The sequence below is a fragment of the Dunckerocampus dactyliophorus genome, chromosome 3 (assembly GCF_027744805.1).
Source record: "Dunckerocampus dactyliophorus isolate RoL2022-P2 chromosome 3, RoL_Ddac_1.1, whole genome shotgun sequence".
In the NCBI taxonomy this organism is placed as follows: domain Eukaryota; kingdom Metazoa; phylum Chordata; class Actinopteri; order Syngnathiformes; family Syngnathidae; genus Dunckerocampus; species Dunckerocampus dactyliophorus.
In genome coordinates this window covers 11950100-11960053 of record NC_072821.1, presented here as the reverse complement: position 1 = coordinate 11960053, position 9954 = coordinate 11950100, and the positions used below count along the sequence as shown (strand labels likewise).

Sequence of the window (9954 nt, the reverse complement as noted above, 5' to 3'; positions counted from 1 at the left end):
AAAAAGAAAAATGCATAAAAAGGTGTAATGTAAGGAGAAAAACTTCACACAAATAACATGCTTTGTCAAAGATAACACAAAGCTGAGATGCAGGCTGTTTTTTCTTTAAATATAAAAAATGTCTTTGCATATCTGCCTTTCATTTTTCACTATGTGGCCATCGGTGGAAAAAGTTTGGACACCGCTGCTCTAAAATGTATGTTAAATATGTTAAAAACATTCTATATTTTAGGAGACAGCACCATGGACCAACCAAAGATGACTAAAAATGTAGATAAAATGTATAAACCCCAAAAAATGTTTACTGATATGTCAATGATGTTTGATCTCATTGTTTAAACTTCTAAACAAAAACACCTATTTGATCACACTGTTGCTATTTCACCTGCACTTTTTAAATGTATCTAACAGCTTTGAACCTAATGCAGAATGTTTCAAAAAATACTATTGCTTGAAAGAACCATACAAACAATATGTGCATTATGAGGCATTATGATGAATGGGCTTTTCTGAAATGACCAGTTCTCTTTAGTCACATTTAAGGGAGAATGTGTGGCCGATCTGAAAAACATGGCACCTTAGGGACTTTCCTTGGAGGAATAAGAGCGAGGGTCCAGGGAGCAGCACGTGTGTGGTGGCTTGTGTCGGGTCAAGCTGCATCCCTGGAGAGTGAAAAGGTCACGACCTCTTCTGTGTGACTCACGGCGGACATCATGTGGACGTTTGCTGATGTGTTGTCCTGCATTGTCACGCTTGTTGCAAAAGACCACTTAAGAATCAAATGAATGAAAAACAGCAGAGCGTTCTGTCACTCTTTCTTTTGGCAGATGACATCACTTGATGATATGATATGAGAATAAACCTTCCAGTTAAGATTCAGAATCGATGTTTGTCCATAATAAATAGTCTTATATACCGTTATATTCTCACAAATATTTAGTAATCACATGAAAAGCAGTGTCATTTGGTTGGAACCAGCATATTTTTAGGGTCACTTGGTTTTTTGTTTTTATATGTAAAACATTGTGCTCTAAACTGAACCCATTTTGAATGACGGCAAAATGTAAAATGACATTGCAAATGTTTGTGTTGGCGGCATGTCCACTGTGTTTTTGGACTGTGCTGCTCGGGCGCTTGTTGCTGGAAAACTGTCCCCTTATAAATGAAAAAAAGACCGTTTCCTTTTTCTTTTAAAAATACATTAACTTAAATAATTTCAAACATTTATCACTCTAAAAAAATAAAAACCTAGTTCATCTTACTCTTTAGTTTTTTTTTCATGACTTTCATTGACAACATTATTTATTTATTGATGCTCAGGAGTTAACTGGCGAACCTAAAATGTCCATATTGTGAGTGTGAAAGGTTGTTTGTCTATATGTGCCCTGCGACTGGCTGGCAACCATTCCAGGGTGTACCGCGACACCAACCCGAATTCAGCTGGGATAGGCTCCAGCATACTCCCACGACCCTAATGACGAGTAAGCGGCATAGAAAGTGGATGGATGGGTATTCAACAGTTGCTTCTCTGCTGTTTCTTTACAGCATTACACTACTACTCTCTGTCAGGTATTTATGTTGTGAATATGTACATTGATTTTTTTAAATATTTGTATTCTTCTTGTGGGCTGCCGGCCGCTGGTTGCTGTAAAAACCTGAATTTCCCTACTGTAGGACGAAAACTTATTCTATTCTTATGCAATAGACCAAGGGTGTATACTGTGGCTCGCAGCTTGTTTTTTATTGGCCCACGGCACATTGTAGAAATGAAAATTAACCAAAAAAAACCCCAGCAAAAATTGGAAAAATAGAGCAAAAAGGCAAAATGTAAAGAGAAGAAGCGGAAATGTCGATACTAATAACTAACAATAACACAAAGCTTTGTCTTTAAATATACATACAGGTTTTTTTTTAGCATTTTTCTAAAATTTAAAAATACTGTACATAAAAATATCAGAGTGGCCTCCCCGTATATTTTTCTTTACACTATGCAACCCTTGGTGGAAAAAGTTGGCACAACCCAGCAATAGACTATAGATGTCACTGTCCAGGGTGCTGACTACGCTATCATTGCATTCATTGCAATGAAACTCAGACACAATAACTCTTTACACAGTTTTATTTGTAAAAGCAGATTAGTAATTACATAAAACATAAAACAGATTTGCATAGAAAAGTCATATGACATTCATATAACTACCAATAATTGCTGGCAAACAATAATGTGGATGTACGAATGTGTGTGATGACAGCTTCAGACAGAAATGTGAACTCTTTCTTCATTTTTCCAAATGCACGTGAAATGAACACGAATGTTTACACTGAAGAACATCATTCCTTCCTCAAAGTCGGTAGTGTTTTTCACTTATGTGTGAAATGTCACAACATAAGTGAGTGTGAATGGTTGCTTGTCGATATGTGCCCTCTTTGGGATCGGTACAGAAAATGCATGTGACTATGGCAGATAGTCCTCCCAATAAAATGGGTAGAATGATTTTATAAACTTGGGTGATGATCTGCAGTGCGGTGAAATTCATTGCTTCTTTTCCTGAAAATGCAAAAACAAGCAGTCAAGACTAAAGCATACATCCCTGCAACTAAAGATTTCATTTAAAAGTAAGACACTGTTCTCTAACGGGTTACGTCTGAAACTGTACAAAGTTCAGACCAAAGTCGTAGCAATGCACTGAAATGGCATGTGCTGGGCTTTCAGAGTGGCTAACCCCCGTCTCCCCCTGCCACCCCCCACCCTCCGCCCCCAGACAGCATACAGTTCATGCAAATGAGCTGTTTCTCATGCACAATTTGACGAGACCTCAACAACAACCAAAAAAAACCCTGTGTAACCTTTTACACAAAGTAGTCATCATGACATGAGATGCTGAGGAGGTGTGTGTGTGTGTGTGTGTGTGTGTGTGTGTGTGTGTGTGTGTGTGTGTGCGTGTGTGCGCGTGTGTGTGTGTGTGGTGAAGGAGGGATGTATGGACCACTGCAAGGAGGGGTGAGAAAGGGCTGTGTGAGGATGATGAATGTGACATTCCTGGTGTTCCCAGGATCCTGGTGCTGTTTGAAAGGGCTAGGCGGGGGTGGGTGGTTTTGGGGTGCTGCACTGGTTGGTAAGACTGAGAGGGGACATTTGTGCCCAGCTGTTGGGGGGACCCTATGTCTCCCCTCTCACTCGCTCTGTGACAGGCTGTCCTTTTCACCAGCACATAGCCAGGCCGTACAGCCTGCTGCCATAACAACGCCACGGCCTCTCTGTCATCTTAAAGCTCGGAAAGGAGAGAGGCCCAGGGGTGGTGGGCGGTGGGGGGCGTGTGGGTGAAAGGGGGAGGAGCAATAGTGAATGAAGAGTCCAGACATTTTTATCCTGTGAACTTGAACTTGACTGGCAGTCTGAGACACTGGCGGGAGGGAATGTAAATGTATCTCTTACTGATTTATTTCACACACACTGATTTGCATTGAAACGATTGTTTGTCTATAGGTGCCCTGCGATTGGCTGGCAACCAGTCGAGGGTGTACCCCGCCTCTTGCCTGAAGCCGGCTGGGATAGGCTCCAGCATACTCCCGCGACCATAAGCGGCATAGAAAATGGATGGATGGGTGGACGATTTGCACTGAGTTCACATTTTTTCTTAAAAGTATGAAATTAATATTTCCAAAGGTGACTATTTTTCAAATTTTTCAGACACTTTCAGGAGTACATATAGAAACAATACATCGACTTTTCTTGATAAGTGTCTACCTATCAATCTACCTACTTGCCACGTACCTCGCTACATAGATCCATCCAATTTAGTTTATTTAATCATCTCTATCTTTATGACAAAAACTGACAACATCCAGTGTTTATCTGCTGTTATTAGTGACATGCTGCAGTTAAAAGCTAATGAATGGTGACCGCACGTCCACACTGGGGGCTTGACAAGCTCCAACCCACTCAACCGTGTGGGGAAAAAAAAGGCGTGTGAAAAGTCCCCCGTCAGTGTTACAAAGCAAAGAACAAGCCGGAGTGGGATAATCAGGTTTATCCCCGGATTAAGACAGGATTGGCAGCTGTGATGTCCTGGTGGGTGGACAGAGTGGACCTCAGTGACTCCTGTTCAGGTAGTTGACCCTATAGTTGTAGCTAGGCAGCTATGATGCTTCTACTGTATGGTAGCATTACGGACATACATGCACAGAAGCCACAAACAAATATGACAACATGATAACTTTTGTCTAATTAAATGTTTCCGATAATGTACAGTAATTTCTTCTATAACAATACAACTTTTTACAGTATTGCATCTTTACCACGATACATTGGACTTGAATAGTCATTTTGTGTATGGCCCTACTTGACATGTCAAATGTGGGACAAAAGTGGTACTTCCTTCTTCATTTTGGTCAAAAACTATTACATTTTACATTGAGAGTTACAATAAATAATTGCTGAAAGTAGAAGATGAACGACACTCAAATTACCCTAACGAGCGTGAAAACAGTGAGACGTATATTTATTTGGTTAGCAATTACGTTAAAAAAAACCCCCAAAACATTTCTGGGCATTTTGGGAGGTGTGGTACATGTACAGCTCAAAACCCATAACCCAATGGTATGGGTACAGTGATAACTTTCTGCTGTTACAGTCCACTTGCATTGGGGCCAGAATGTCAGATGGACATATTTAGGATTGTTCTGCTGTGGTGCGCTACACTGTGGTGATCAACGAAGTTTAGACTGAATGTTGGAGCCATTGGTAAAAGTTCATGCTGACTTTTACATTACATCATGATCTACACATAGTACATGTTTACTGTACGCTGCTTGTACAGATTCCGGTCCAGGAGGTAAAATCACTGGAGAAATGAAGTACTAACGTAGTACATACAGTATAGGGTACGCGCACACACGAACACATACATGGTGAGACGTCTCACACAGACATAAAGAGGCGGTAAGACAAAAGACACCTTTTCAGCAGACAGCGATATAGACGTCTGCTGCGGTCTGGATCCTGGTTGCCACCTCCTCACACCCAGGATTTCCTGCAGCACCGTCATACACACCCTCACACACACAACGCTGGCTGACCTTTGTCAAGTGGCCCATGCACAAAGCCGCCATTGAGGAGCAGAGCCTGGACCAGAATGATAATGTGCACTATGTGGCAAGTGTATACCAACAGGTCTACTGCAGCAGCTAAAGCAAGAATGCAGGTTAGCTAATGATGATACTGACCCTCATGCACACACACACACACACACACACACCCACACACACACACACACACACACACACACACACACACGACGTAGTGGTGAGCATGTCTGCCTCACACTCTAAACCGTATGTCTAGATGTGCCCTGTAATTGACTGGTGACCAGTCCAGGGTGTACCCGCCTTTCACCCAAAGTCGGCTGGCATAGGCTCCAAGTCACGCGTGCCCCTGATGAGGACACGTGGTAAATGGATGGATTGAATATTAAGTCATGTTATTATGTTTTTATTTTGATTGTATCCACTTTTACATCAAATATAGGCAGAATCTGAGCAAAGGTCTGACAGCATTCATTGTCAAAATCACGCCAAATTTGGGGGAGGCGGTTCAAGTCATGACGTTCGCATTTAAATGTGCAGTTTCTGTTTTATAAAATGCAGCGGAAAACACATTAGCCTTTAAAAATGTGTAATATTACAGTGGTATAAAAATGCAACTACATTACACATCTCATATAGCTTAAACAGTTCGGTTGTACACATATTGTGAAGTTATAACTCTCTGAAAATGTCAAAAACTGAGCTTTATTAAGGTAGTTATAGACATCCACACAGCGTCGTGTGTGCTCGATTAAACAATGTTACTGCACCTTGAAATCATCAGTGTCCCTCGTTTTTATGCCATTATGTGATTGAAGTACGTGATTTTTGCCAATTCAACACGATTTATTTATTTTTTTATATTTCCCCTTGCATTTTTGAACTGATGTTAACTCAGATGCAACAGAGCACACCCTATAATCTGTCGTTTTATCATTCTATGGTTTGATTTACCTTCCAGTGTCCGTCTGAAATGTAGTTTTAACTACATTATTTTGCACACAAACGCACCATCAAACGAAATCTGACTCCAATGAGAATAGGTTATAGTTTTATTATTCTGACTTCCAGATTTCTCCTCACACTTCTGCTCTGAAACAAAAGCCCTGCTGTTTGCTTTCGCCATCAGCATTTGCCCAGAAGTGAGCCAATCAAGCCTGATTATTTAAACATATTTGATTGGTTTTGATATACCAGACCAATTTGATTTTGCATTTAAGTTCAGAATTTCAATTCAGCCAACCCACAAAACTGAATTCATTGAACCTCTCTTTATATACTGAGATTACAGAGGTCATTTTTTTTCATCTTTTCTGACTTTTATGAGCTCAGGGTTGAACGTTTCTCCGTTAAAGAGAATAACCTAATATTGACGAAATTAGATAAATATACAAGCTATATTTTTGCACATCATCGTACTCACACATATCACATCAGCAACAGTTCAACGTAAACTGCCTTAATGGAGCTTAATGTATGTGCATTTCTGTAAAAGTAGGACACCATTTATTTATCAATATCGAAAATACATCTGAATGAGTTAATTCGTAACGAACACATCGAATGCACTCGAGTACTTAGTAGTGAAAAACATGATAACAGTTTGTATGATTAAACATGTTTCAATTATCAGATGGTTTGGGTTCATACATACGTCACTGGAGTGCTATTATGGGATGTCAGATAAGTCAGCAGAATGTGCTGTTGAACGTGACGTGGACCACGTGCACAGAATGACACAAGTTAACCCTTTACAGTAGATGATACTCACAGAAATACTCCAAATTAAAAAAAAAACTTTAAAGGCATAACATGACTTAAGCACATTGTTTGAAATCATTATAATTCTATTTAGGATCATTATTTACTCATAGTATGCTCTTATTTCACTGTCTTTAATTTACCGTCTTCACATTAATATTACCTTGGCACTGATTGGCTGGGATAAATCACATGCTTCTAATCGCGTTATAATGAGCTGCGTGGCCACTTTACCAAAATAAAACCCTAAAAAGGGTTAAACCTGTGAGAGGCCTTGGTAAGGTGACCTCATCATGAATCTCCACCGAGTGAGATCACACTACACACACTTCAGGCCTTACATGCAGAGTGTGTCATCAGCCAGATAGCCCAAATAAGGCTGCTCTGCTTTGCACCTCCACAACCATTTTAAGATGCAGAGAGAATGTCAAGATGGCTCCCACACTGACACTTACATGAGAGCAGTGAATGTCTGCAACGTCAAGCAGGCCATGAGGCCTTCATGTAGTACATGCATGTGTTCATCGCTTACATGCTTGGATTTTAGAATCGAAAGAACTTTTTAACAAATTAAGACTAAAATTGTACATGTTTTAATTCTTTTGAGGGAAAAATCTAATATAATTCCCCTTAGCCTTATGATGATGTGTCCTTTCTTTCAGGATATATAGGCAGGATAAATATGGCTGCTTTTCTGATTACATATATCTCTATAAGGTACTCTGTAGTCATGTTAGTCAAATGGCAACATGAGGGATTTTATTGGACTGAAACCCTTTTGTAAAAAGTATTCTGAGTCCTCACTCTAGCAATTTAAATGGATTGCGGCAGCGGAAAATAAGAACAGCTTGAATTATTTGCAGCCATTAAACATGCAGAAAAGTCTTCATGGTGCATATTTAACTAATTAACTATAACTAGTTGACATAATGAGACCAACGCACAACATATGGACTTTTACTAAGATGTACATTTTTTTTTTTCTGTCTTGCCAAGTAAAGTTTGGAATTATAATACAGTATACTTCCACTGCACTGATTCAACAAGCATGAAGGGAACAATGCATTCATCTGCGAGCAGCCTTTGCCATCTTACTTGTCAATTTGTAAACCTACCTGAACAGAGAGTACATCCTCTTGTGTTTCTTTTGTTATTCTGTTTTCCTCTTTTTTGTGTGTGTCTCATTTAAGCATGCAAGGAAGAGAAGGTTTGAAGGTCATTCCTACTTTCGGTTATCTAGCTTTATGACGGATGATTAGTACTCATACAGCTAGATAACCAAAGACAGGAACATGCTCTGTTCTTTGCCATAACAGCACATTGCACACCAGTGAGCGTGGGGTCTTTCCTGCATGGGCACAGACAACAGAAATGTTAAAGTACATTAAGCACTGACAGCAATGACAGATTCATCTTTTGACAGCCCAAAATATGTATATAAATATCTAGCATAATTCACACTTATATAGATACCCATCGCATTGCACTTACTTCACAAAGTTGTTGCAAATGTACTGACTTTCCTTCGAGGTTCAAGTGTACTAAACACAAGTGGTGTCTGTCAATATATAATATATGTGTAATAGAAACTATATTACAGTTTAGCAAGCGTATTGACTATCAAAAACAATAATGTAACATTTTATATTATCCACACTTGTTTTGGCCTCATTTATAGGCCTGCAAATGAAAAGAGATTTAACCTTTTAATCTGCACACTTCCAACAACAAAGATGCTTTCAGGAATTCATTGACCAACAAATATGGACGTATACATGCCTGAGTGTATGTATGACATGTGTCAGCACATCTCCTTCATTTAACATGTGCACACTACACGTTACATGACAGTTCAATTATTGTGGTTGTTGAGGCCCTCTGTTCTTCTTTTAAAATGTAATGGATCAAACTTAATACATCCAATAATTCATAATAATCATACATGACTGGTGTATATGGGAATAGACAGGGCATGCATCACAAGAACAGACCTATTATTAACACTTTACAATAATAATACGTCAATGCACAGTTTTGACCTATAGTATGCAAACAAGCACTAATAAGCCTTAAACTGAATTTATTTTGAATACATTGATTCAAAAACATCTGCAAAAAATAGGTGAATGTTATTTTTATGGCTGTGGCAACATGAATGCATGGTGTGCATATGACGGCGGCTTTTATCTAAATGACGCCTTATGGATGCATGCATGAACAATGGAACTTACTCGTATCCACCAAGTCCTTTTTCGGCTGCGAGCGTGGACATCCACCACATGTGCTCGTGGACATACAGCATCCTTCCGGTTCCAGGTGTGCAGCTTGATGTGACAAACAGGTGATTAGATCGATACATGATACCCTCTGGTGCGAAGATTCTGTGGACAGAAGCTCCGGACATGAAGATTCCGCTCTGTGTATCCGTCTTGTAGACTCTTGTGGACCGAGGACGTCTTTAATCGTCTTGAACGCGCTCTCTGTCCGAGTGCGGAGACTGCGCGGTGTCACCCTGATGGGGACTCCAATGCCGCCTATCGCCTCTTCTCGGCCTCTTTTTCCACCTCAACTCCTCCTCCAGGCAGCTGTGACGTCACTGAAGGACTTTTCCAATCAGCCAATCAGAAAAAGGTTCACTATATTTTCACAAGATCGTTTTCATGCTATACTATTTTACTTCAAATGACTGATTAAAGAATCTACAATGCAAATAATGTAATAAATGTACTGTTGTGACTGAGATTAATTACTATAATGTACCGTATGTTTTTGTCCATGCTATAAATCAGAAGTACCATAAGTGAATGCCTATGCTTGTCAAATTTAATTCTTTATACTGTAATTAGGATGCATTTGCATGATTTATGGTTGATGGTTCGGATGGGAAAAGCATATTTGCTGCCCCCTAGTGCCAGTATACAGAAAGACGCCCCATTAATAGAAGTGAAGTAGCCTATTAACTTACATTGCGTGGGCATTTCATAAGGTAGAGATGCATTATCTCACGAGATCAAATAATTCATTATTTTCTGTAAATTTTGCCTTACAAATATAATACTGCTTTGTTTGATGTGAAACTCTTATTTTAAAATATTAATTTTGGTTATA

The 9954-nt window shown here is 39.5% G+C and overlaps 1 long non-coding RNA gene across 1 annotated transcript; it reads right to left on the bottom strand.

Moving 5' to 3' along the window:
* Positions 1 to 1668: 1668 nt before the first annotated feature.
* LOC129179140 (uncharacterized) lies at positions 1669 to 9295 on the bottom strand. Its single transcript, XR_008569903.1, has 3 exons — positions 9078 to 9295; positions 7962 to 8194; positions 1669 to 2548 (listed from the first exon to the last, which is right to left on the bottom strand). It is a non-coding gene; the product is annotated as an uncharacterized LOC129179140 (long non-coding RNA).
* Between the last annotated feature and the right edge of the window lie 659 nt (positions 9296 to 9954).